The 26,310-nt window shown below is 40.2% G+C and overlaps 2 long non-coding RNA genes across 4 annotated transcripts in view; one reads left to right on the top strand and one right to left on the bottom strand.

Annotated features, from left to right (window-relative positions):
• Window positions 1-26,310, bottom strand: part of LOC103236838 (uncharacterized) — a 222,867-nt gene that overhangs the window by 168,954 nt on the left and 27,603 nt on the right. The gene's annotated exons all lie outside the window — the stretch shown is intronic.
• On the top strand, window positions 6,599-25,092 carry LOC140712194 (uncharacterized). The gene is made up of 3 exons (XR_012093684.1): window positions 6,599-6,902; window positions 20,553-20,705; window positions 24,467-25,092. It is a non-coding gene; the product is annotated as an uncharacterized lncRNA (long non-coding RNA).

Genomic DNA, 26,310 nt, shown 5'->3' with positions numbered 1-26,310 from the left:
GTCAGACAGGAGCAGCGCAGGAGAGGGCCCCACCCACACCCCACCAGACATGTCAGGTGACCAGGAGGTGACGACGGGTCAGGCCGCAGTTTTGTTGACATAAAAATCTAGCTAGTTTTCTCCACAAGGCAGGCATTTCATTTATAAATATAATTTATCTTTTCCTACTTGCATAAAGTCTCATGTTATAAATTCTTACATATATTTGGGTGTTTCTGGGTTTTCTATTCTCCTGTATTCATTTACCTGTCTCTTCAGCTGTTAGCAAACTATTAGTGAAAATTGATAGCATCTTTTGATATGTAGAAAGGCAAGACTAAAATTTTAACTCCATTACAAAAATTTTCTTAATGCTATCACAATACTACAAGCATGTGTATTTCAAAAATGTTAACTTTGATAACTTTATGTATGTAAAATTGAGAGAGAAAACTGAGTCGTCTTATTCAAGAACATGAACCATCTTCCCACTTCCAAGTTGCCTTCTAAGGTCCCTCTGCAAAGAACATATTTACATGGGAATTCACTGATATAAAATATTGGATTTTACCCAAAATATTCTTAGTCCAGAAGGCGATATATTATGGAAAGTATTTATTTCATTATGCTTCTTTCTATAATATATCTAACATATTTTAAACTGTATACATCAAAAATAAAACACTGTACATACTTAATTTTGATAATTAAATCACTTTAAAACTCCCTCTAAAGTGCTCTGTAAGAGGAACTGTGAGTGAGTCAGAAACCAGCTAAAGTTTTGGGTTTATTTTGCTGCTCGTAAAGATGGCCTGGGCACTCCACCTCCAAAGCGTCCACATCCCAGGCACTGCGCAGCCCGTCTGGGAAAAACGCCCAGCATCCTCGGCACCAGGACGGCCCGCCCCGCACACCCATTCTTTCCATGCATCCCCTCGCCCCCACTCCCCAAGCCCCCAACTCTGAAGGGAGTGCTTCTCCCCACCCGCGCACCTCCTCCCGCAGCCCGCAGCCTGCAGTTCCGTTCTTGTAGGTTTCAGACGGGTCCTTTACTCTTGGGCAGAAGGCTCCGCTGCAGCTTCCACACATTCGTTCCCCTGGACGCAGCTTTGTGGATCCTCCCGAGAACCTCATCTGGGGCCTGGTACCAGGCGTCAGTAAAGATACAGTTACTCAAGTTGCTCAGGGGCACCCGGCCCTTCTGGCTCTCCACTGCCACTATCTTTGTGGCCCCGCTACCAGCTTCCGAGACGCCACAACTTGCCCTGGCCCGTCCCCCTGCCCAACCCCCACCCGGCCCCACACGGCCCAGCACCAGAGAGCAAGGTGGGCTGGCCCCGACCTCAGACAGGCACACTCCAATCTCTCTGACAGGGCATCTCCAACCTCTGAGAAAACTCGAAGCAGAGCCGTTAGGTGTCAGTGTGCATGACTACCTCAACCAGCGGGCGCCTGGTGCCCCTGTGCAAGGCGAGAATCTGCGCATGGCGGAAAAAGCGCCCCTGGGCCACTTTCTCGCCGCACCACGTGCAGGTGGCGGCTGCCGCAGAGCGGCCTGTGGACTGGCGGGGCTACCCAGAACGCAGCTCTGGATCAGGCCTCCCCCGGGGCCCGCTTGACTGCACCACTCCCTTCTTCCTCCTGGACAAGTGCCCAAAGCAAGGGGTCCTGGCGCTGGGCACTGTGCAGCCACTGGGATGGGGCTGAGCACCGGCTCCCGCCCTCCTACAGCTGCTAGGCTGACCTCCTGAATAAGGTGTCCGGCAGTATCTGGCCAGGGGTTCATGCTCCTGGTGGCGGGCAGGGTCGGGGGTTGCCACAGCTGCTCATGCAGGCCACATGCAACCAAGTGTCTAAAGTTATCACTGTTTCCCAAAAGATAAATAAACTGATATTTAGGGTCAACATGGAATACTAAGGATGGTTGAGACATAGTCATCTTAAGCAAGGTTTCTTTCCTTAATCGCATAAAATCAATCACTAAGGCTACCCCACGTAAGACAGTTTGAATCCAATCTTTTTTCGTGTTCTAGTCCACTGTTCAATTTTATCATCAATAAAGCAGACTTTTGAGGAAAACATCACAATATGCCCCAATATGTTAAATATGTTACTGGAATTCTACTTAACATCAAATATGAAATACTCTGTTTCCAACTGTTTTATTCTACTAAATACACAGTCAGTGGCTGATACATAGTCTAGGTTTTACTGCTTTCCATGTTAGTTGCTCCCTCCCAGATCCCTCCCACCCCTACCTCAGCTTTTGGTATGTCCCTCTTTTGTAACAGTAATCATGTGTTGCAGGAATCATTGTCTTAATGTTCTCAACTGTGCGTTTCAAAGAATAAGGGCCCCATCTCCTTTGAGTTTCTGGAAATACTGTGGCACACAGTAAGTATTTGTTCAAATCGATGGGCAGCAAAGCCACGTGATGGTATGTTTAAAATCACTTTAAAATTACAGTTTAAAATTACAGTTATGTGATAACTTTAGACACTTGGTTGCATGTGGCCTGCATGAGCAGCTGTGGCAACCCCCAACCCTGCCCGCCACCAGGAGCATGAACCCCTGTTTAAAATTACAGTTCTTACAATATAATCCCATATACAGCTTGGCAACCCATTAGATTTATGCAGTTTTACTGCATATACTTCCATCTTTTACATGTTTTCTTTGGGTCATTTACGTCATTAAAAATTACTTTCAAGTTATAAAGAAAGTATTTCAGTTTAACTTCCCAAGGTTAATAGGTGTCCACTCTTCCCATTTTAACCATCCCATGTTTCTGCTGTTTATATTTGAATAATGGCAGTTATCTCGTGCTGTGTTCCAAAAATATGAGACTATTTTTTTGGAACTCAAAACAAATGTTTCCCATAGAAAAGTTAGAAAGCAAGGAACAAAATACACAAAGGTCACCTGTGTTCCCACACCCATCCACAAAAGCTTATTTAACACACTCCAATATCAGAGAACCCGGCCACACTGTGCTATCTTCTCTAGAAAAACATGTCTTATTCCAACTGGGTATGTCTGAAACACATTTCTCTTCCGTCTCCTCTTCCACAACCTAAGTGGTGAGGCTCCCTACATTCAGCCCTTTCCTCTTTCCAGTCCTGTGCTGCTTCTCTAGGAACAGAAACTGAAGTATAGTCCGGCAAGAGATATTCCAGGTACAAGGATCAGAGAGAAGACATTGTTCCGGGGCATACAAAAAAAACCCAAGAGAATTTATAGTGCTACAAGTGGCTGTTCACAAGATCCCCATGGCACAGGCCCTGAGGTGCACCCAGCGTTCTAAGGGAGACAGAGGCTATAGCTTGGAGGCAGGAGCTCTAGGAGGCTCCTTGGACAGGGTGTGTCCTCATGCAGAAGTACATCATCACTCATTCATTCACCAGTAAACACTGAGAACATACAATCTCTTAGTACTGACTATATTCAGAAAATAAAATAGGCACATAGAATTTGCAGTCAATGGTGGCAGAACACATTACTCAAGTAACTCAAACATTTATCATTAAAAACTGAGATAAATTCACAGAAGGAAAGGAAAACAATTTCATGAGAGTGTGTGTAAATCATTTGTCCTAGCTTGAGAGATCAAAGCAAGATTCACTAAGGATGTAGTCCTTAAGGTGAAATCTGAAAGATCGGGAAGACAGCAGGGATGGAGAAGAAAGGAGAACACTGTAGGCAGAGGGAACAGGGTGAAAAACACCTGTGGAAAAGAAGAGACAATATTTTCCAGAGGGGAAGAAAGAACAGTTATGGAGAACAAGGCAAAGCGGGTGGTAGAGGGTAAACAAAAACAGCCTGTCTCATAAACTCATTCTTCACAAGTATTCAGTGAGAAGCTACCATGTGCCAGGCACTCTGTGAGACCCTTGGGATGGAGCAGTACCCAAGACAGGCAGGACCATCCCTCCCACAGCACTCACAGTGCATGGGAAGGACAGACCAAAAAGTAAACAAGCAAGATAATGTCAAACAACGATGTGTGCATGTGACTGCCACCAGTGAGCTGAATTTCTATGTGAGCGAAGTCCATGCACACAGATTATATCTACCCATGGAGCCTTATTTAAATGTTGCTGGCTGTGGCACACATCAAGATGCATGCAGGAATCATTCCCAAAGGCAGATCATACATTTTTTATAGGCAAGGCACACCTGTGCCCATTTTTAAGACATATATACTAAATAATAGCCAGATAAAAAAAGAATTTAGCCCTATGTCAATATCCCTTAGTACATGAAACATATTTGATGCATTTGTTTCTCATTTGACAGCACAGGGGAACTATCACCCGAACAATATACTTCAGCCAAAGGAGAAGGAAGGGCTGGGAAAGCGTGCCTTGAGATGTGTCACTCTGCCCCCACCAGCTCACATGCTTGCATGTTCTTTCTCTCTCTCTCTCTCTCTCTCTCTCTCTCTCACACACACACACACACACACACAAACTGCCCCCTCTAATCAGGCTATTCATTAAGCTGCTAGTGCTTCCACACCATGCTCTTTCATGCCTCCATGCCTTTGCCTGTGCTGTCCACCCTGCAGTAAAAACCTCCCATGTTACCTCTTCAGCTCCTTGGGGTCCTTGTATCTAATTCACGCATGACATCCCGCAGGAAGCTGTTCCCTGAGTTGCTTGCTGCTAGTTGGGTTAGTTATTCTTACGAACTCTCTCCTACCAGACCTCTTAGCACACAGTATTAAAATGTGTGTTCACATGCCTCCCACCACACAGAACTCCTCAGGGAGAAGCTGCTGGAAAGTGCCTAGGACATAAGAGAGGGGTGTGAAGTTGGTCTAATAAATAAGATGAATAAATGAATGAACCAATAAACAAATGGCCTGATTTCACAATTCACAGCCGTTACTGGAATTCTGTCTACCACAAAAGAGTGAAGAGATATTTCTATAAATTGAGACTGGTGTTCATTCATCTCAGGGATTTAACCCCAATTCTGTCTTTTCCCACTCTGACACACTCTACTTGTCCCCCACACCCACATCCTGTGCCTGAGGAACACACTCCACAGCTGAATCCAATAGAGGCCTGAAGCTCCAGCAAAGTGGCCCTCAAGTAAATCCTGCTGCTCACTCCCCCTGGCCTGGAGTCAGATATCCTGTGAGTGCTGAAGCCAAAGAAAATGGAAGGACAGAGTCAGACGGCATCAACCACAGTGGGGAGCACAGGTGAAAGATGTCTTGTGAAAGAGGGATGAAGGGAGGGAGGCTCTAGGACAAGGTGATCAGGGCTGGGGTACAGCTTCAGGATGTATGCTGAAGCAAGCAAGCTTATGCCAGGCTGCAGTGACAGAGAGACAGGCAAAAAACGCTCTTAGACCCTCTGCACCACACAAGTCCTAGGAAAAAGGCTCTGGTGGCTGCTTTTCAGAGGCCACTATCCTCTGGGGAATCCTGAGGCCAGAAAAGAAACATGGCTAATCATTTCCCCGAGTAATCTTAAAACACATACATACACACAATAAACTTTGGAAACAGTTCTAAAACACAGCATGTTCTCAAAATCAAGAGAAAGAAACTCACTTGTACTTCCTCATCCTACCTCTCAAGAAAGATTCTCTGTGTCTGCTGATATCTTTAATTCCTTTAACAGCAATAGTTTTTCATTTCATAAAAAGAAATAAAGGGCAAACCGCCTGTGACACATAGTGTGAATAAATTTCAGCCAAATTAAATTAGATTACTTAAAACAACATGCTTAGAGTAGAGCAGATACAGGTTCAAATCCAGTTTCCCCTGTTTCCTAACTATATCACTGGACCCCGGCCTTTTTGGCACCAGGGACCAGTTTCGTGGAAGATTATTTTTCTTCACTGTTGCGGGGGATGGTTTTGGGATGATTCAAGCACATTACATTTATTGTGCACTTTGTTATTATTACATTGTAATATGTAATGAAATTATACAACTCACCATAATGTAGAATCAATGGGAGGCATCAGCTTCTTTCCCTGCAACTAGACAGTCCCATCTGGGGGTGATGGGAGATAGTGACAGATCATCAGTCATTAGAGTCTCATAAGAAGCACACAACCTAGATCCCTTGTGTGAACCACAAGCATGCTCACAACAAGGTTCATGCTCCTGTGAGAATCTAATGCCATTGCTGATCTGACAGTAGGCAGAGCTCAGGCCATAATGATGGGGAAAGATGGGGAGCAGCTGCAAACACACATGAATCTGCTCTATCGCCCACTCACCACCTCTTGCTGTGCAGCCATGTTGTTAAAAGGCCAGAGACCAGGACCGCTAGGTTACATGGCCTCAAAATACATAATAACTCAGTCTCCACTTGTTTATTTATACAATGAGGTGCCACCACCTCTCCAGAAGTAAAGCCGTCAGCAGGACACACAATCAGCTACCTCTCCCCTTCCACATGTTTTGATGCGGGGTGAAAAACAAAGAGAAAGAATGGATGAACTAAGGCACAGAAGGCAGAGAAAAGGTAAAAAATGATATTGAAATGATAGAACTTTTCAATTTTCTTTAGTTCTTTATGGATTTAAGGGAAAGGCACTCGTGAACAGATCACATCGGCGGCTCAGCAGCTCCCACTATGGCTTGTCAGGAATGACCATCAGAAGAGAATGTAGAAACCACCTGGGAAAATCTCCTAGAGCATCCAAAACAAAATGTCCCCTCAGTATCTATTTACATATTTCCAAAGACAAACACAATATTCTACAAATCACATTGTTAAATATTCTCCCTGTAACTGTAACTGAGGTCATCCTTCCTTGGATCATGTGTACCTTTTCTTATTTCCTCAGGTGGTATTCCATCTCAGCACGCCAAAGAACTACTCCCTTCCAACATGTGAAGGATCATCCTCTCCCTCAGCATCTACATCTCCTTCCTTCAAGAGCACCCTCTTTTGAAGGTCAGTGTTCCTTTTGATCCTTCATTCTTAAAATTAAACTCAAAAAAATACAGATGCATATAAACATCTATACATTTGCTTAAATGAGCAAAATCCTTAAACCAACGTTCAAGCTGTGCCTCAATTTTATTTTAGTACTGACATTCCTCATTACATCTCCCCTTATAATATTTATTTTTTATTCTTCAGCTTCAAGGTAGATTTACATGTCATAAAACTCACTTAATTTAAGTGTACAACTCAACGTGTTTTAGTGAATTGACATTGCAGTCTATGTTTAGAATCCTCCCATCACCCCAAAAGTTCCTTCATTCCCATCCACAGTTAATCCTCACTCCTATCTCTAGCCCCTGGGCAGCCATTGACTTACTTGCTGTCACTAGTTTCGTCATTTGTAGAAATTTCTTATAAATGGAATCATATAAACTAGTCTTTTGTGTCTAGCTTCTTTCACTCAGCACGTGGATTTGAGCATTTATCTATGTTGTGGCACTTGGCACATTCCTTCACACTGTTCAATAGTATTCCACTGTGTGGATGTATCATGGTTCACTCACGGCTGACGAACATTTGGGTTGTTTCCAGTTTGGGCCATTATGAACACCACTGCCATAACCATTCACATACAAGTGTCCATGAGGATATGTTTCTATTTATTTTGGGGTAGAATACTAGGTTTTATGGTAAGTAAAAGTTTAACTTTTTAAGAAACTACAAACTTTTTCCCTCAGTGGCTGCTCCATTTTGTATTCCCACCAGCAACATGTGCCCACAGCATCACCCACACTTGGTACTGCCACTCTTTCTGGGTGTGAAGTGGTATCTCACTGTAGTTTCTATTTGCATTTTGCCAATCACTAATGGTGCTGAGTATATCTTTTCATATGCTTACTTTGCATTCATATATCTTTTTTGATAAAATGTCAATTCAAGTCTTTTGCCCTCTGCTTATTGGGTTGCTTATTTAGTTCCTTAAATATTCTGGGTACAATCCCTTATCAGATACAAATTTTGCAAGTATTTTATCCTAGTCTATGGCTTGTGCTTTTCATTTTGTTAGTGGTGTCTTCTTCGGAAGAGGACATGTTTTTTATTTTAATGGAGTCCAAACTACTAATTTTCCTTTTATTTTGTCATATCTTCAACAAAATAATGTCATATAGTTTAATGTCAGCTAATCCAATGTCGAACATATTTACCCCTATTTTTTCCTACAGGTTGCACAGTTTTTTCTCACTTGTAGGTTTCTGGTCTGAGTTAATTTCTGTGTATGTTCTGAGGTGGAGCTCAAGATTTATTATTTGTTTGTATGTATATATACAATTGTTACTGCATCATCTGTTGAAAAGATAATCCTTCCCCCAGTGACTTGCCCTAGCACGTTTGTCAACAATCTTTGACCATATTTTACTCAACTAATTAACATGTCTGTCTCTACACTATTAGCACAGTCTTTGATGACTGTAGCTTTATGGTAAATTTTGTAATGCGGTAGTGTAAGCCCTTCAATTTTTTTACTCTTTTTTTTTCTGAACTATCCTAGATCCTTTGTGTTTCTGTGTTTCCATTTAAGTTTTAGAATCAGCCTGTTCATTTCTATAAAAAAAAAAAAAAAAAAAAATCAACCAGGCACGGTGGCTCATACCTGTAATCCCAGCACTTTGAGAGGCCAAGGCAGGTGGATCACAGGGTCAGGTGATGGAGACCATCCTGACTAACAGGGTGAAACCCCATCTCTACTAAAAATACAAAAAAAAAAAAAAAGATTAGCCAGGCATGGTGGCACATGTCAGTAATCCCAGCTACTCGGGAGGCTGAGGCAGGAAAATCACTTGAAGCCAGGGGAAGCAGAGGTTGCAGTGAGCCGAGATCGTGCCACTGCACTCCAGCCTGGGTGACAGAGCAAGATTCCGTCTCAAAAAAAAAAAAAAAAAAAAAAAAAATCCTGCTAGAATTCTGCCAGGGATTACATTAAACCTATTGCTCAAATGTGGAAAAATTGCTGTCTTAACAAGATTGAGTCCGCTAGTCCATAAATATGGTGTATGCCTCTATTTATTTATTAATAGATCTTTACTTTCTCTCAGCAATGCTTTTTATTTCCAGCATAGCTCTTACACTTCTTTTTAAAATTTATTCCTAAGCATATTGTTCTTTTTGATGCTATTGTGAATGGATTTTTTAAAATTTTGGACTATTCATTTATTTTATATGGACACAACACTGATTTTTGCATATTGATCTTACATCCTATAACTACTTCTTTCATATTGTTTCGAATAAATATATCTCACTTGAAATGTTAAACTTCATACCCTGCATTATTTTACTTCCCTTTTACACAAAAGCTATACCAAGAGGAATGCAAACATTTCAACCACCTTTTTAGAAATCACCTGCTTTGGAACAATAATCCATAATAGGTCATTAATAAACAAACTTCATATATTTCATTATTTGTGCTAAAGGAGGTTTAAAATTTCCACTTAGCGAACTTAAACTCACTTTTTTAAAATTATTATACTTTAAGTTCTAGGCTACACATGAACAATGTGCAGGTTTACTACGTATGTATACATGTGCTGTGTCGGTGTGCTGCACCCACTAACTCATCATTTACATTAGATATATCTCCTAATGCTATCCCTCCCCCACACCCCCTTCCCACGACAGGCCCCGGTGTGTGATGTTCCCCTTTCTGTGTCCAAGTGTTCTCGTTGTTCAATTCCCACCTATGAGTGGGAACATGCAGTGTTTGGTTTTCTGTCCTTGAGATAGTTTGCTGCGAATGATGGTGGAAAAGTGACTGTTTGCCTCCTGTTCTTTTTTAAAATCACTGTGGCAGGAGTCCGCTTAGAATACAGATTTGCCAAATCCAAACCACCTTCAGTTTTTGTAAACAAAGTTTTCCTGAAGCACAGCCATGCTCCTTTGCTTACATATTGTGTATAGATACATTTGCACTCTGACAGCAGACGGGAACAGCAACACAGGCTGCATGTCCTGCAAGGCTAACAGTTCAGTATCCGGTTCTTTACAAAGATAGTTTGCCAAACCTGCTCTCAAAGAGTTAAATTCCTGCTTTGTTACTTAAGGAGAATTAATGTCCTAATATATAGTGCTACAGAGTATTTGTGTTCCCTTGAAATTTATATTTGAAACCTAATCCCCAATATGAGGATACCTGGAGGTGAGTCCTTTTGGAGGTGAGTAGGTCATGAGGGCAGAACCCTCACGAGTGGAATTAGTGCCCTTAGAGAAGACACCCGGAGCTCTTCTGCCCCTTCTACCATGTGAGGTTAAAGAGAAGACAGTGACTATGAAAAAAGAAGCGGGCCTTTGCCAGATAACAAATTGCTCAGCACCTTCATCTTGGAGGGTCCACACTCCCAAATGGCAAAAGTAAATTTCTGTTGTTTCTCAGACACACAGTTTATGATATTTTGTTACGGCAGCTCAAACTAACACATATAGGATACTCTGTTCCTAAATACTCTTTTCTTTGTCTCTAATACCTAAATTGTTCAATTTTTTTCCTCAAAAATCTCAAAACTTACATGAAAATACAGACTAGGAAAAAGTACTGAATTCTAAAGTAGACTATAGATTAGAGGTAAATTATCCAGATATGGATCAGAAGAATAAAGCATACATATAAGCATTAAAGGGAGCTACAAGAATTAAGTTTATATGTATTAAAATATTTTAATTTGCACATGGGTCTGTTATAGCACATGCATTAACTACGTTATGAACATCTCACAAAGAACATAAAGCAAAAACTACCATAAAGAAGAGAGAGGCAAGAATTTAAAAACTGTTCAGTCTTACAGAAGTCCAAATCCTTCATCTGAAAGATTTAAACCCTGTCTGGTCAAAGATATATATATACCATGTAAAACTAGGCTAAAAGAAATAGATCGTATTGTACATAAAAAATAACTGGACAATACATAGTAATGCTCTAAGTCAAATCTTGTGTATTTGGGTGAAATTCTTAAGGTCTGACCCATTAAACATTTTTAATTACTACCAAGGCCTAAGTAGAAAGAAAATGAGCATATACAGATAAGAAAAACATAAGAAAGAAAAAGTAAAGTCAAACAGAAAAAAATACATATGGCTATAAACTAAAATAGAAAAGACATCAAAAAGAGATTAAAATATACACTTTCCAGCTGGGTGCAGTGGCTCATGCCTATAATCCTAGCACTTTGAGAGGCCAAGGTGGGTGTATCACCCAAGGTCAGGAGTTCAATTCAACATGGTGAAACCCCATCTCTGCTAATACAAAATTAGCCAGGCATGGTCGCAGGTGCCTGTAATCTCAGCTACTCAGGAGGCTAAGGCAGGAGAATTGCTTGAACCCAGGAGATGGAGGTTACAGTGAGTCAAGATCACGCCATTGCACTCCAGCCTGGGCAACAGAGTGAGACTCTATCTCAAAAAGTAAATAAATAAATAAATAAAATATACACTTTTCCAAAAAATTATCCACCTGCTATTTATTGCCAACACAAGCAATTCATCCATATGGCAAATCTTACCTACCCTAATCTGTTCCATCAACAGTCAAATTCCAACACGGAGATTCCATTCTAAATATCAGCAGCATACAAACAAGTAGCATTTTCTCCCTGAATACTTACTGTAAAAGAGTAACATTAATTTTATACAACCATAAGTTACTAGAGCAGCACTATCCAATATCATTTTCTGCAATGACAGAAGTGTTCTCTATTTGCACTGTCCAATGTAGCTGCTAGCCACATGTGGCCAGTGAGCACCTGAAATGTGGCTGGTGTGACTAAGAAACCGATTTTTTTTTTGAGACAGGACCTCAGTCCTGTTGCCTGGGTGGCAGTGCAGTGGCATGATGACAGCTCACTACAGCCTCGACCTCCAGGAATCAAGGGATCCTCCTGCCTCGGCCTCCCAAAGTGCTAAGATTACAGGTATGAGCCACTGTGCCCAGCCTGAGTTTTAAATTTTAATTAATTTAAATTTACACAGTCACATGTGGCTCAGAGCTGTCATACTAAACAGAGTAGGTCTAAATTACTATAAGGTTAACTTCACAGACTGCAATTGCCTTTCAGAAAAAGAAATAACTTCCTATCGCTAAACAAGAATTTACTAGCCTTCCAACTGAAAAGCATGATGCTACTTTTGCTTTAGCCAGTAATATATAAATCCTCCATTTACAGTAATCTAATCTATACCTGATTAATAACTTTTTCATCAGATATTAACTGTACCATCACTGTGAACCTGTCATCTGTATAAGATTTTAAAAATAGGGTCATAATGGTATAAAATCGCTTCCTGGGAAACACCATCTAAATATTCTTTCTCCTCTTATAAATATTAAAATCAAAATATCAAAAACTTGTAAATGTTGGTTTACAGAAGAGAAAGGTCATTACAGGGAATATCAATAGAAATTGAGAAGACAGCACATTACAGCAGAGGAGGTGAATAACAGTGCCAAACACCGAAGATGCAAAATGGAATGAGACTGAAAAACTAATAAAAGTCATAGGTCTGATTCCTTATGCAAAACTCTTTCAGATATATGTGTTTCAGAATTCAGAAATACGGTGCACATGTCATATATCACAGCTCAGATACTGCAGAATACCCCAGTAGGGTCTGCTGGTATACCCTGTCCCTGAGTTTCCAACCAAGTACATTTACCCATCTCTATTCCCAAATTTAGATCTCTGTTCCAGCCACCTAGCTCCTACTGCATGATTCCTTAGCTACCTATCTCCTATTTTATGTCTCACAGATACCTTAAAGTCAGCCTTTACTTACTCAGCAAAAATTCAGTGTTTACTACATACCAAGCACTGTTTAGGGGCTACATATTTACCACCTTGAAATACTCTATCCCCTGAACAAGCTCCTCACTTTTAGGGCTCCCTACCTCAGAAAACAGTGCTTCCATGTACCCTGTTGTTCAAACCAGAAACACAGAAGTCATCCTTGATACCTTATTTTCTATCTGTACTTTCCCAGCCATCACTCAGTCCTTTTAAATCTCTCTCCAATCTACTAACTTCACTCCATCTCTCCACTGCCATCACCTAAAGTCTATAACTCTATGGTTCCTAACAGGAGGCAATTTTGCTCCTCCAAGGGACATATGAAAATAACTAGATACATTAATGGTGGTTGCAATTCCAAGTGCTACTACCATCTAGTGGGTAGAAGCTAGTAATGCAACTTAACATCCTGCAATGCACAGGTTAGTCCTAAATGTCAAATTATCTATCCCAAAATATCAACAGTGCTGAGTTTAAAAACCTCTGCTTTAAGTAAAAAGAAGAATCATAAATACCAATGATTTTATTTTTGTATTTATGGCAATTCTTCTTTAAAAAGTTATCACAGCCGGGTACGATGGCTCACACCTGTAATCCCAGCATTTTGGGAGGCCGAGGTGGGCGGATCACCTGAGGTCAGGTGTTCAAGAACAGCCTGGTCAGCATGGTAAAACACCATCTCTACTAAAAACACAAAACTTAGCTGGGCGTGGTGGCAGGTGCCTGTAATCCCAGCTACTCAGGAGGCTTAGGCAGGAGAATCGCTTGAACTCGGGAGGTGGAGGTTGCAATGAGCTGAGATCATGCCGATGCACTCCACCCTGGATGACAAGAGCGAACCTCTGTCTCAAAAAAAAAGTTATCACAATTCAGAATTACTTTAATGTAATAAAATTCTACTCTGATCCAATTATATCAAAGTGAAATACATATTTCTATGTGAACAAAGTAAACAGTTGTATATGTTCTCCACTCCTATTAGGATCATGATACAGTAAGAAATTCCACTTTGTACAAGAAAATGTAAGTCATGACTGTAAAAAGAAAGAGCACAATTAGAAGAGAGATACCCAGTCACAAACATCAAGTTAATGATTTAGGCTAAAAATCATGTATAAGAGCATTCCCAGATAAAAATAAAAAATAAAACCTCCAAAGCCTAAAATTCTGTGAACACCCAACAAAGGGGTCCCATACCACAGACTCCAGAAGATCTGGCGGGGGGGGGGGGAACAAAAAAACAAAAAAACCAAGCCCTAAAGCCATGCACAGCACTCCACAGCACTGTCTCTTGGCTGCATGGAAGCTGTGTGGCATTACGTGGCTCAAGGATTACACCTTTCTTCACAACTCAAGGCACAAAGATAAAAACAAATAGTAATTAGGATGAATTTCAGAATAGCCCTGACAGAACATCAGTTGTTCTCCCAAACTAATGTCTCCAATACCAGCCTCGTACTCTGTCTTTACCTTTTTAACAATGACTCAAAAAACAACAAAAACTACTAAACATTAGAATTTACTAAAAAAAAAAGTATACTCAAATCAATTCTCAACACATGATGACTCAAGTCAAATAAACTTGTTTATATAAATCTAGTCATTGGTTAATTTGCTGTGGTGTATCTACAAAACATTCTGGCTAACATGACGTAATATTTTCTAATATTCAAATATTCTAGAAATCTGCCATTAAATGAGGGAACTAATTTATCTACTCTTTCACAAAATTCAGGCAAAACACGGTTAGGATGTCTCTGATTAAAATAAATCAAAACTATCCCTGAGATTATATGTATCTGCACATGCACACAGACACACACGCACATATACACACACATGTACACACACATTCTCTTTCAACTTTCCCCTTTGGTGACATGAACAATGTATAATAAAATTTTCAAATCATTATGTACAATTTACAGTATTAATAAGGATGTTAACCTACGATCAAAATTACTTCTAAATTTAAACCTTATGGAATAACTGGCACCTTCAATGTAGAAACATTTACTCAAAATTTTGAACACGTTTTTCCACAGAAATATTATCAATCAGCAACAGGCTCCAAGGCAGGCCAGAAGAAGAAACTTATTTGATCCACTGTACAGAATAGGTCAGTTTATCTCTCCCTGAACACACATGTGTACACACATACACACACACTGAGAACATAACATTGGCCTGGAGTACTATTAATCAGAGGGCTTCGAGGAAGCAGAAAAACCTAAATGAGTATAAATGGAAACAAAAGACAGCTTAAAACACAGAGTTAAAATACACTTTTCAAAACTAATGATCCACCTTCTATTTACTGCCAACACTATCAGTTCACCAACAGCCCTTATGTGAACATGCTGACAAGGAATGCTAGATACCTTTAAGGACTTTTTAAATAGACAACAGAACTCATTACAGGTACTTATCTTAAAGAAGGAAAAATTATTTTTGAGGACTCCAGGAGGAAAATTTTTCCTTTGCTATGAGTCAAGTTCTTGGAACATGAGGGATATATCCCAAGTTTAGAAGCTAAGGGTCTTATTTCTCAAACAATGCTTTGGTGCTTTATTTCACCTTAAGGTGGTGCCCCCTTCTGGTGTCACCACTCAGGTGATAGGTTTGGCCATCTTTGGGGTGCAGCATAATATCTGGATGGCCTCCTTCTGTATAACTCTTTGTTACCGCAACAATCCAAGTTTAGCAGTAGAGAGTGAATCTGCATTCGCCTCTATCTCACTGACCTTCACGACAAGCATCAAGTTGTTTTATACTCAATGATTGCGCTGGTGATCTTCTTCATAATTTCCTGTCCTGAGCTACTCTGCTTGTTCTCATCGGTAAAATGCCTATAATAAACATAGTAGTCACTAGAGATTTTTCAGAATTAAGACATAATACATGAAAAGTGTTGACTGGGTTAGCTGGCACACAGTAAGCACGCAGTTATTAAGTATTATTAGTAAGGTAAAAATTAAAGAGAGGAGTATCTTAAAAGTCTATTATAATTCAACTTTCATCATTTCAGAGGAAACCTAAGGTCATATATCTAGTCAGTATCCTAACTGACATCAAAACTCAAAGTTGTTTCTGGGCAATTTATCCACTGGATGATTCTCCAAGGAATGGAGTCAGGTAGAATGAAACCCCATGAGCTATGCATCATAATCTTTTAAGTTATTTAACAAGCACTTTGAAAATGAGACAATGCTTTATCACAAAACATCAGTTTGTTTTTAGATACCAGCTTTTACTTTATCTTAAACTTCAAGTAACACTAAAGGCAGGTATAAAATTTATTTTTAGCAAAAGAGAGTACAGGTTTAACAAAGGTTAAAAAACATCTCAATTGTTCAATTAATCTTTACTGAACATCTGCTTTCTGAAAGACACTATACTGAACACTAAAAATACAAGAGTCAATAAGACAGTCTACCCTCAGAGAGCTTCCCATCTAGAAAGATATAAATAGGTTACTTCAATATTGCATGATAAATGCTAAAAAAGAGACTAAAACACAAAAACTTCCAATCTAAATTACCAACTGGATGACGGTATTAAGAGACAACTGACTGAGTAACTTTCCGTGTTCACAATGACTAGCTTTTGTGTCACGGACTTCCTGTAGTTTAGTGGATGCCAGTCCTCACAGTTATCATCAGTTCTATTTCACAGATGAAGCTAAGAGGGGCTACATAAGATGTGCAAAGTCGTACAGCCACTAGACGAACACACTCACAGTGGAATACAGGTCTGTCTGACTTCACAGTTTAAGCTCTATTCCATTACCCTACACTGTTAATCAAGAGTATTTAAATGAATAAAAGAGTAAATTAATTCTCACTTAAAAGAAACTGGCAAGTGATAGCTTTTTTTTGTTGTTTGTTTTGTTTTGTTTTTTTAAGTGAAGACGAACACGGGTGCGGTGGCTCACGCCTGTAATCCCAGCACATTGTGGGGAGGCCAAGGCGGGCAAATCACCTGAGGTCATGAGTTCATGACCAGCCTGGCCAACATGGTGAAACCTTGTCTCTGCAAAACTACAAAAAGTAGCTGGGCATGACAGCGGGTACCTGTAATCCCAGCTACTCGGGAGCATCAACAGGTGCTGAGGCAAAGAATTGCTTGATCCCGGGAAGCGGATATTGCAGTGAGCCAAGATCACACCACTGCACTCCAGCCTGGGTGATCAAGCAAGACTCCATCTCAAAAAAAAAAAAAAACCATTAAAATAAAATAAAATGGAAAGAAAAGCAAAGACCACACAGAAGCAGGTAAAAATAGTAATACAAGCATAACTCATTTCATTGTACTGTGCTTTGCAGATACTGAGTTTTTTCTAACTTGAAGGTTTGTGGCAACTCTGCACTGTGTCAGACTCTTAGCACTATTTTTCTAGTCGCATGTGCTGCCTTCATGTCTCTGAGTCATATTTTGGTAATTCTCACAATATTTCCAATTTTTACTATGATATGCCTGTTACAGTAGTCTGTGATCAGCAATCTTTGATGTTATGACTGTAATTATTTAGGGGCACCAAAAACCGGGCCCACCTGAGATAGCAAACTTAATTGATCAATGTTGTGTGTGTTCTGACTGCTCCACTGACCAGCCAATTCCCCATCTCACTCCCTCTTTTGGGGCCTCCTCATTCCCTGAGACGTGACAATCATTAAAATTAGGCCAATTAATAACTCTACAATGGCCCCTGTGTGTTCAAGTGAAAGGGAAGAGTCCCAGGTGTCACGTTAAATCAAAAGCTAGAAATCATTAAGCTTGGTAAGGAAGGCATGCCAAAAGCAGAGACAGGCTGAAAGCTAAGCCTCTTGCACCAGTCATGTGAATGCAAAAGAAAAAGTTCTTGGAAAAAATTAAAAGTGCTATTCCACCGAACACACAACAGGTAAGAAAGCAAAACAGTCGTATTGCTAATTGGATAGAAGCTCAAATCAGCCACAACATTCCCTTAAACTAAAGCCTAGTCCAGATCAAGACCCTAACTCTCTTCAGTTCTATAAAGGCTGAGAGGTGAAACTGCAAAAGAAAATTTTGAAGCTAACAGGTGCTGCTGATGACGTTTAAGGAAGGAAGCTATCTCCAGAAAACAAAAACGCAAGGTGAAGCAGCAAGTGCTAAGGCAGAAGCTGCAGCAAGTTATCCAAAAGATCTAAGATCACAGATAAAGGTGCTTACATCAAATAATGGAGTTTCAATGTAGATCAAACAGCCTTCTATTGGAAGAAGATGCCATTCAGACATTTCACAGTTATAGAAGAGAAGTCAATTCCTGGTTTCAAAGTTTCAACAGACAAGCTGACATTCTTGTTAGAGGCTACCTTGAGTTAATTTTTACACATGGTGAAAGGTAGGTATCCAATTTCATTCTTCTGCAGACGGCTGGCCAGTTTCCTAGCACCATTTATTTTTGTCAGTTTTGTTGAAGACAGCTATAGATGTGTGGCTTTATTTCTGGGTTCTCTGTTCTGTTCTATTCCTCTATTTGTTTTTGTACCAGTATCATGCTGTTTTGCTTACTGTATCCTTATAGTATAGTATTAAGTCAGGCAATGTTATGCCCCTGACTTTGTTCATTTTGCTTAAGATTGCTTTAGCTACTCAGGCTCTTTTTTGGTTCCATATACATTTTAGCATAGTTTTTTTCCAATTCTGTGAAAAATGACATCACTAGTTTGACAGGGACAGTGATGAATCTGTAGATTGCTTTGAGTAGTATTGCCATTTTAATGACACTGACTCTTTCAGTCCATGAGCTGAGAAGTTTCCATCAGTTTGTGTCATCTATGATTTATTTTAGCAGTATTTTGTAGTTTTCCTTGTAGAGCTCTTTCATTTCCTTGGTTAGGTATATTCATAAGTATGTTTTGTCTGTGTGGCTGTTACAAATGAGATTACATTCTTGATTTGGCTCTCAGCTTGAACATTATTGGTATATAGAAATGCTGCTTTTACATACACTGGTTTTGTATCCTGAAATCTTGCTAAAATCATTTATCAATTTTAATAGCCTTTTGGCAGAGTCCAGTCCTTAGATTTCCTAAGTACACAATCACGTCATCAGCAAAGAACAACAGTTTGACTTCTTCTTTTCCTATTTGGATGCTTTTTCTTTGTTTCTCTTGGCTAACTGCTGTGGCTAGCACTTCCAGCACTATGCTTAATAGGAGTGGTGAGAGTGGGCATCCTTATCCTGTTCTCAAGGGGAATGTTTCCAGTTTCTGCCCATTCAATATAGTGTTGGTTGTGGGTTTGCCATAGATGGTTCTTAGTATTTTGAGGTATGTTCCTTTGATACTTTATTTCTTGAGGGTATTTATCATGATGAAATGTTAGATTTCATTGAAAGCTTTTGCTACTTCTATTGAAACAATCACATAGTTTTCATTCTTAATTCTACTTATGTGGTGAATCATATCTACTGATTTGCATAAGTCAAACCATCTGAGGAATAAAGCCTACTTGATCATGATGAATTAACTTTTTGATGTGCTGTTGAAATTGGTTTGCTAGTATTTTGTTGAGCGCTTTTGTGTCTATATTTATCAGGAATCCTGGCCTGTAGTTTTCTTTTTTCAGTGTCTTTACCGGGTTTTGGTATCAGAGTGATGCTGGCTTCACAGAATGAGTTAGGGAGAGGTCCCTCCTCCTCAACTTTTTCGAATAGTGTCTATAGAATAATGGTACCAGTTCTTCTTTACACCTTGGGTAAAATTCGGCTGTGAATCCATCTGGCCCAGGAATGTTTTGTTGTTCAGCAGGTTTTTCATTACAGATTTAATTCTGGAACTTGACAATGGTCTGTTCAGTGTTTCAGTTTCTTCCTGATTCAGTCATGGGAGACTGTGTATTTCCAGCAATTTATCCATTTCCTATAGATGTTTTACTTTGCACGCATAGAGGTATTCATAACAGTCACAGGGGATCTTTTTGTATTTCTATGGAATAGGTTGTAATGTGACCTTTATTGGTTCAAATTGTGCTTATTTGATTTTCTCTCTTTTTTTTTTCTGCTAATATAGCTAACAATCTATCAATTCACTTTATCCTTTCAAGGAACAAACTTTTGGTTGTGTTGAGTCTTTGCTAGGGTTTGGGGGTCTAACCTTCATTCTATTCAGCTCTGGTTTTGTTATTTCTTTCCTTCTGCTAGCTTTGGGGTTAGTTTGTTCTTGTTCTTCTAGTTCTTCTAAGTGTGATGTTAGAATGTTAATTTGAGGTCTAACGTTTTCAAGGAGGTGTTTAGTGCTATATACTTTCCTCTCAACACTGTTTTTGCTGTACCCCAGATATTTTGATATGTTGTGTCTCTGTTGTGGTTGGGAACAAGCCCCCCAAAATCTGGCCATAAACTGGCTCCAAAACTTTCCATAAACAAAATCTCTGCATCACTGTGATATGTTCATGATGGCCATAATGCCCACACTGGAAGGTTGTGGGTTTGCCGGAATGAGGGCAAGGAACACCTGGCTCGCCCAGGGCAGAAATCCATTTAAAGGCATTCTAAAGTCACAAACAATAGCATGAGCGATCTATGCCTTAAGGACATGCTCCTGCTGCCCTTAACTAACCCAACATATTCCTTTAATTTGGCCCATCCCTTTGTTTCCCAGAAGGGATACTTTTAGTTAATTTAATATCCATAGAAACAATACTAATATCCATATAAACAATGCTGACTGGCTTGCTGTTAATGAATATGTAGGTACATCTCTGTTTGGGGCTGTCAGCTCCGAAGGCTGTGAGACCCCTGATTTCCCACTTCACACCTCTGTATTTCTGTCCATGTTGTCTTTAATTCCTCTAGTGCTGCTGGGTTAGGGGCTCCCCAATAAGCTGGTCTCGGCAAGTGGCATCCATCGTGGGTGCTCGGATCCAGGTTGAAGGGTCGCTGGAGCGATGGTTGGAGAATGTGGAACTAGCTGGAGGACACCCGAGTACTCTTAAAGCAATCCCCATGGTGAGTAAGAAGGGGAGCTCAGAAGCATCAGGGTAACAATGGGACAAGTTGTGGGCTGTGATTCATTCCACCTTGAACTTTTCACACTAATGAGGAGGAGGAAGGAGAGTATAGCGAAGTAACAGAAGAGGTTATAGACCATGTTTATTTACCAGCTAAAGCTAAAGTGGCAAAGGGAGGAGATTCTCATCCCTACCATTCTACACCCCCTCATTATTATTTTGAAGAAAAAGATCCTCCAGATCTTTCTTTTCTGGAAGACAATGGATGAAAAGTAGTTGCCCCAGTGACTCTTCGTACAGCACTTCGAACGACGGCTCTTAGTTTTATTCAGGCAGGAATTCAGCAAGCTAGACGAGAGGGTGATTTAGAGGCTTGGCAGTTCCCTGTTAGAATACATCCCCCAGATCAACAGGGAAATATTATAGCTACATTTGAGCCTTTTTCTTTTAAATTACTCAAAGAATTTAAACAAGCTCTAAATCAATATGGAACAGGTTCTCCTTTTGTAATAGGACTGTTAAAGAATGTTGCTGTTTCCAGTTGGATGATTCTAACTGACTGGGACGCTCTTACTTGAGCTTGTCTAACTGCTGCTCAGTTCTTACAATTTAAAACTTGGTGGGCAGATGAAGCTTCCATTCAGGCTGCTCACAATGCCAAGGCCCACCCTCAAATTAACGTAACTGTAGACCAACTTTTGGGGGTTGGTGGCTGGGCTGGTTCAGATGCACAACTGGTCATGCAGGATGATGTCATAGAACAGCTTAGATGAGTGTGCATTAGAGTTTGAGAAAAAATCACTTCAGGTGGAGAACAATATCCTTCCTTTAGTACTATAAAACAGGGACCCAAAGAACCATACATCGATTTTATAGCTCGATTACAGGAGTCTCTTAAAAATGTGATTGCAGATTTGACTGCTCAGGATATATTGCGCAGTTATTAGCTTTCAACAATGTTAATCCTGATTGCCAGGCTGCTCTGTGACCTATCAGAAGGAAAGCACATTTAATTGATTATATCAAGGCCTGTGATGGTATCGGAGGTAATCTGCATAAAGCTACTCTGCTAGCACAGGCAATGGTAGGACTGAGAGTGGATAAAAGAAATACTCCATTTCCTGGAGCTTGTTTTAACTGTGAGCATGGTCATACTAAAAAAAAAAAGTAGAAAAAAATCAGCAAGTCAGGCCACCAGATACGGGAAAAGAGAAAACTGCTGATCCTGAAATATGTCCAAAATGTAAAAAAGGAAAGCATTGGGCTAATCAGTTTCACTCTAAGTTTGATAAAGAAGGGAACCCGATTTTGGGAAATGCCATGAGGGGCCTGTCCTGGGCCCCATTCTAAAATGGGGTGTTTCCAGCTCAGGCCATTCCCTTACCCCTGTACAATGTCTGTCCCTCACAACAGCCAGTAGTGCCACAGTAGATTTATGCTGCACAAAAGCTGTGAGCCTTCTGCCTGGGGAACCCCCACAAAAGGTCCCAACAGGAGTCTGTGGACCCTTGCCAGCGGGGACAACTTCTAGGAAAGTCTAGTTTAAATTTAAAAGGGGTACAAATACATACAGGAGTCACTGATTCAGATTACAATGGGGAAATTCACATTGCTATACCTACTTCTGTTCCCTGGAAAGCAGAGCCAGGAGAGCGCATAGCACACCTCCTGATTGTGCTGTATGTGGGAATGGGAAAAAGTGAAGTCAAATGAACAGGAGGATTTGGAAGCACAAATAAACAAGGCAAAGCAGCTTATTGGGTACATCAAATTACTGGTAAATGTCCTATCTGTGAAATAACTATTCAGGGAAAGAAATTTAAAGGTTTGGTAGACACCAGAGCGGACATTTCAATAATTTCTCTACAGCACTGGCCATCCACATGGCCAATTCAACCCACTCAATTGAACATAGTTGGAGTTGGTAAAGCTCCTGAAGTATATCAAAGTAGTTATATTTTACATTGTGATGGGCCCGACGAACAATCTGGGACTATTCAACCAATTAAGACTACTGTACCTATAAATTTATGGGGAAGAGATGTATTACAACAATGGCGAGCACAAATTCTAATTCCAGAACAATTATATAGCCCTCGAAGTCAACATACAATGCATGAAATGGGGTATGTTCCTGGTATGGTGCTAGAAAAAATTTGCAAGGTTTGAAAGAACCGCTTCAAGTGGAAAGAAAAAACTCCTGCCAAAGATTAGGATATCATTTTTGAAGTTGGCCATTGTTAAGCCTCCAGAACCTATATCTTTAAAATGGTTAACAGATAAGCCAATTTGGATAGAACAATGGCCACTAAGTGAAGAGAAACTGGAGGCTTTAGAGAAATTAGTTACTGAACAATTAGAAAATAGACACATAGCTCCAACATTTTCCCCCTGGAATTCTCCAGTTTTCGTAATTTAGAAAAAATCAGGTAAATGGAAAATGTTAACTGAATTAAGAGCTGAATCAATTCAGTTATACAACCTATGGGAGCATTACAGCCAGGATTGCCTTGTCCTGCTATAATTCCAAATATTTAGACTTTAATAATCATTGATTTAAAAGACTGTTTCTTTACTATCCCTTTAGCTGAGCAAGACTGTGAATGATTTACATTTACAATTCCTGCAGTGAACAACCTGCAGCCTGCTAAGCATTTTCATTGTTTTACAGATGGGTCTAGAAACGGTAAAGTTTCTTATTCTGGCTCAGACACCCTATACTTCAGCTCAAAAAGCAGAGCTTGTAGCTATAATTGAGATATTGACTGCTTTTGATATGCCTATTAATGTGATTTCTGATTCTTCATACGTGGTTCATTCTACACAGTTAATTGAAAATGCTGTTACAATTTCCTACAGAAGAAATGATAACTTTATTAACCCAACTGCAAACAGCAGTTAGAAGTAGAATGCACTCTTTCTACATCATTCACATTAGGGCTCATACACCTCTTCCAGGACCTTTGACTGGAGGGAATCAAATGACTGATCACCTAGTTGCTAATGCGCTATCTAATGGTAGACACTTTCACAATTTAACCCACGTTAATGCCTCTGGTCTCAAACGCAGATACAGCATTACCTGTAAAGAAGCTAAAGCTATTATCCAGCAATGCCCAACTTGCCACATGGTACATTCTTCATCTTTTACAGGAGGAGTTAATCCTCTAGGATTGGAACCTAACTCTCTTTGGCAAATGGATGTCACACATGTTCCCTCATTTAGGAGACTAGCTTATGTACATGTATGTGTGGACACCTTTTCTCACTTTGTCTGGGCTACAGGCCAAACAGGAGAGTTTTCTGCCTGTGTTAAACATCATCTTTTGCAGTGCTTTGTGGTGACGGGCATTCCAGCTTCTATTAAAACAGATAATGTCCCAGGTTATACTAGCCAAGCTCTAGCTACTTTTTTCTCTATGTAGAATATAAAACACATTACTGGTATCTCATACAATTATCAAGGACAAGCCACAGTGGAAAGAATCAATCTCTCCCTAAAACAGCAGTTACAGAAGCAGAAAGGGGGAGACATAGAATATGGAACACCATAGATACAACTGAATCTAGCATTATTAACTTTAAATTTTTTGAGCCTGCCCAAAGGCCAGATGTTATCAGCAGCTGAAAAGCATCTACAGAAACCAGCTGCAAAGACAAAAGCAGAACAACTGATTTGGTGGAGAGATCTGATAACAAAAAGTTAGGAAATAGGTAAAATAATAACTTGGGGTAGAGATTATGCTTGTGCTTCTCCAGGCCAAAATCAATAGCCGATTTGGATACCATCAAGACACCTGAAACTTTATCACGAGCCAGATGCCAAGGAAGAGATTCCAGAAAGATCCTGAGGATCCCCCAGTTGCAGCCATGTTGAGACTGACGCTGAGGAGGACCCCAACTGTCACAATCAACACCCGTCGAACACAGCCACCCACCTGGGGACAGATCAAGAGGCTGTCACAGATGGCAAACAAAATCTGAGGAAAGCAGGACAACCAGTCACAATGAGTAATTTAATGGTAGCTATGATAGCGGTTATCACACTGCCATGAGTATTCCTTCAATAAGCGCTGACACAGAGAACAATTATACTTATTGGGCATATTTATCAATCTTTGCTGGCAATAATGCCTAGATATAATCACTCTATGACACAGTTACACATGCTTTCTGATCTCAGTATTTACCATAATAAATCTGCTCCTATAATTGAAGCATACCACCCTCAAAAACCTATTTGTAAATAAAATTGAACCTGACCAGAAAAAATGAACATACTTGTTTAGGAAGATTGCATTGCAGAACAGGTAGAGGTGCTGCACAATGATTCCTCCGGAATCATTATTAATTGGTCCCCTAAGGGGATATTTAGCTTGAATTGCACCTCTCAGTCTGCATGTCATGGCCACGCTATGTTCAGCTGGTCTGAACAAAATGGTCAGATGGTAGGTATAAGAAGAAGTACAGCAAGAGTTCCTATTATCTAGAACCATGGCGATATAGTGGCATCTCAACCTCAAATGATATGGCCCGCTCTAAGAGCTTAACATAAGGATTTGTGGAAACTATTAAATGCTCTTAAAGATAAGATCAAAATTTGGGAAAGAATAAAAAAGCATCTAGAAGGACACTCTACAAACTCCTTTTTGGATATTGCAAAATTAAAAGAACAAATATTTAAAGCATCCAAGGCACACCTGACCTTAACACCAGGCACTGGAGTGCTTAAAGGAGCTGTAGACAAATTAGCAGCTAGTAACCCATTAAAATGTATAAAAACACTTGGAAGCTCTGTAATTTTAATGATGATTATGCTTTTAATCTGTGTTGTTTGTCTTTGTAGAGTCTGCAGATATGGATCCTGACTCCTGCGAGAAGTAGCTCACTGTGACAAAGCTGCCTTTGCTTTTATCAATTTGCAAATCAAAGAAGGGGGACATGTTGGGAATAAGCCTCCCAAAATCTGGCCATAAACTGGCCCCAAAACTGGCCATAAACAAAATCTCTGCAGCACTGTGACATGTTCATGATGGCCATAACGCCCACACTCAGGTTGTGGGTTCACCGGAATGAGGGCAAGGAACATCTGGCCCGCCCAGGGCAGAAATCCACTTAAAAGGCATTCTTAAGCCACAAGCAATAGCATGAGTGGTCTGTGACTTGAGGACATGCTCCTGCTGCCGTAAACTAGCCCAACCTATTCCTTTAATTTGGCCCATCCCTTCGTTTCCCATAAGGGATACTTTTAGTTAATTTAATATAGAAACAATGCTAATGACTGGCTTGTTAATAAATATGTGGGTAAATCTCTGTTTGGGGCTCTCAGCTCTGAAGGCTGTGAGACCTCTGATTTCCCACTTCACACCTCTATATTTGTGTGTGTGTGTGTCTTTAATTCCTCTAGTGCCGCTGGGTTAGGGTCTCCCTGACTGAGCTTGTCTCAACAGTTGTCACGTATTTCAAAGAATTTTTATGTTTCTGCCATGACTTACTTGTTTGCCCGAAAGTCATTCAGAAGCAAGTTGTTTAATTTCCATGTTATTGTGTGGTTTTCAGAGATATTCTTGATATTGGCATCTATTTTTATTCCACTGCGGTCC

This window comes from Chlorocebus sabaeus, chromosome 8 (assembly GCF_047675955.1).
Source record: "Chlorocebus sabaeus isolate Y175 chromosome 8, mChlSab1.0.hap1, whole genome shotgun sequence".
Lineage (NCBI taxonomy): Eukaryota > Metazoa > Chordata > Mammalia > Primates > Cercopithecidae > Chlorocebus > Chlorocebus sabaeus.
Note: the sequence above shows the minus strand (reverse complement) of the source record. Positions and strands in the feature narration are given on the sequence as shown.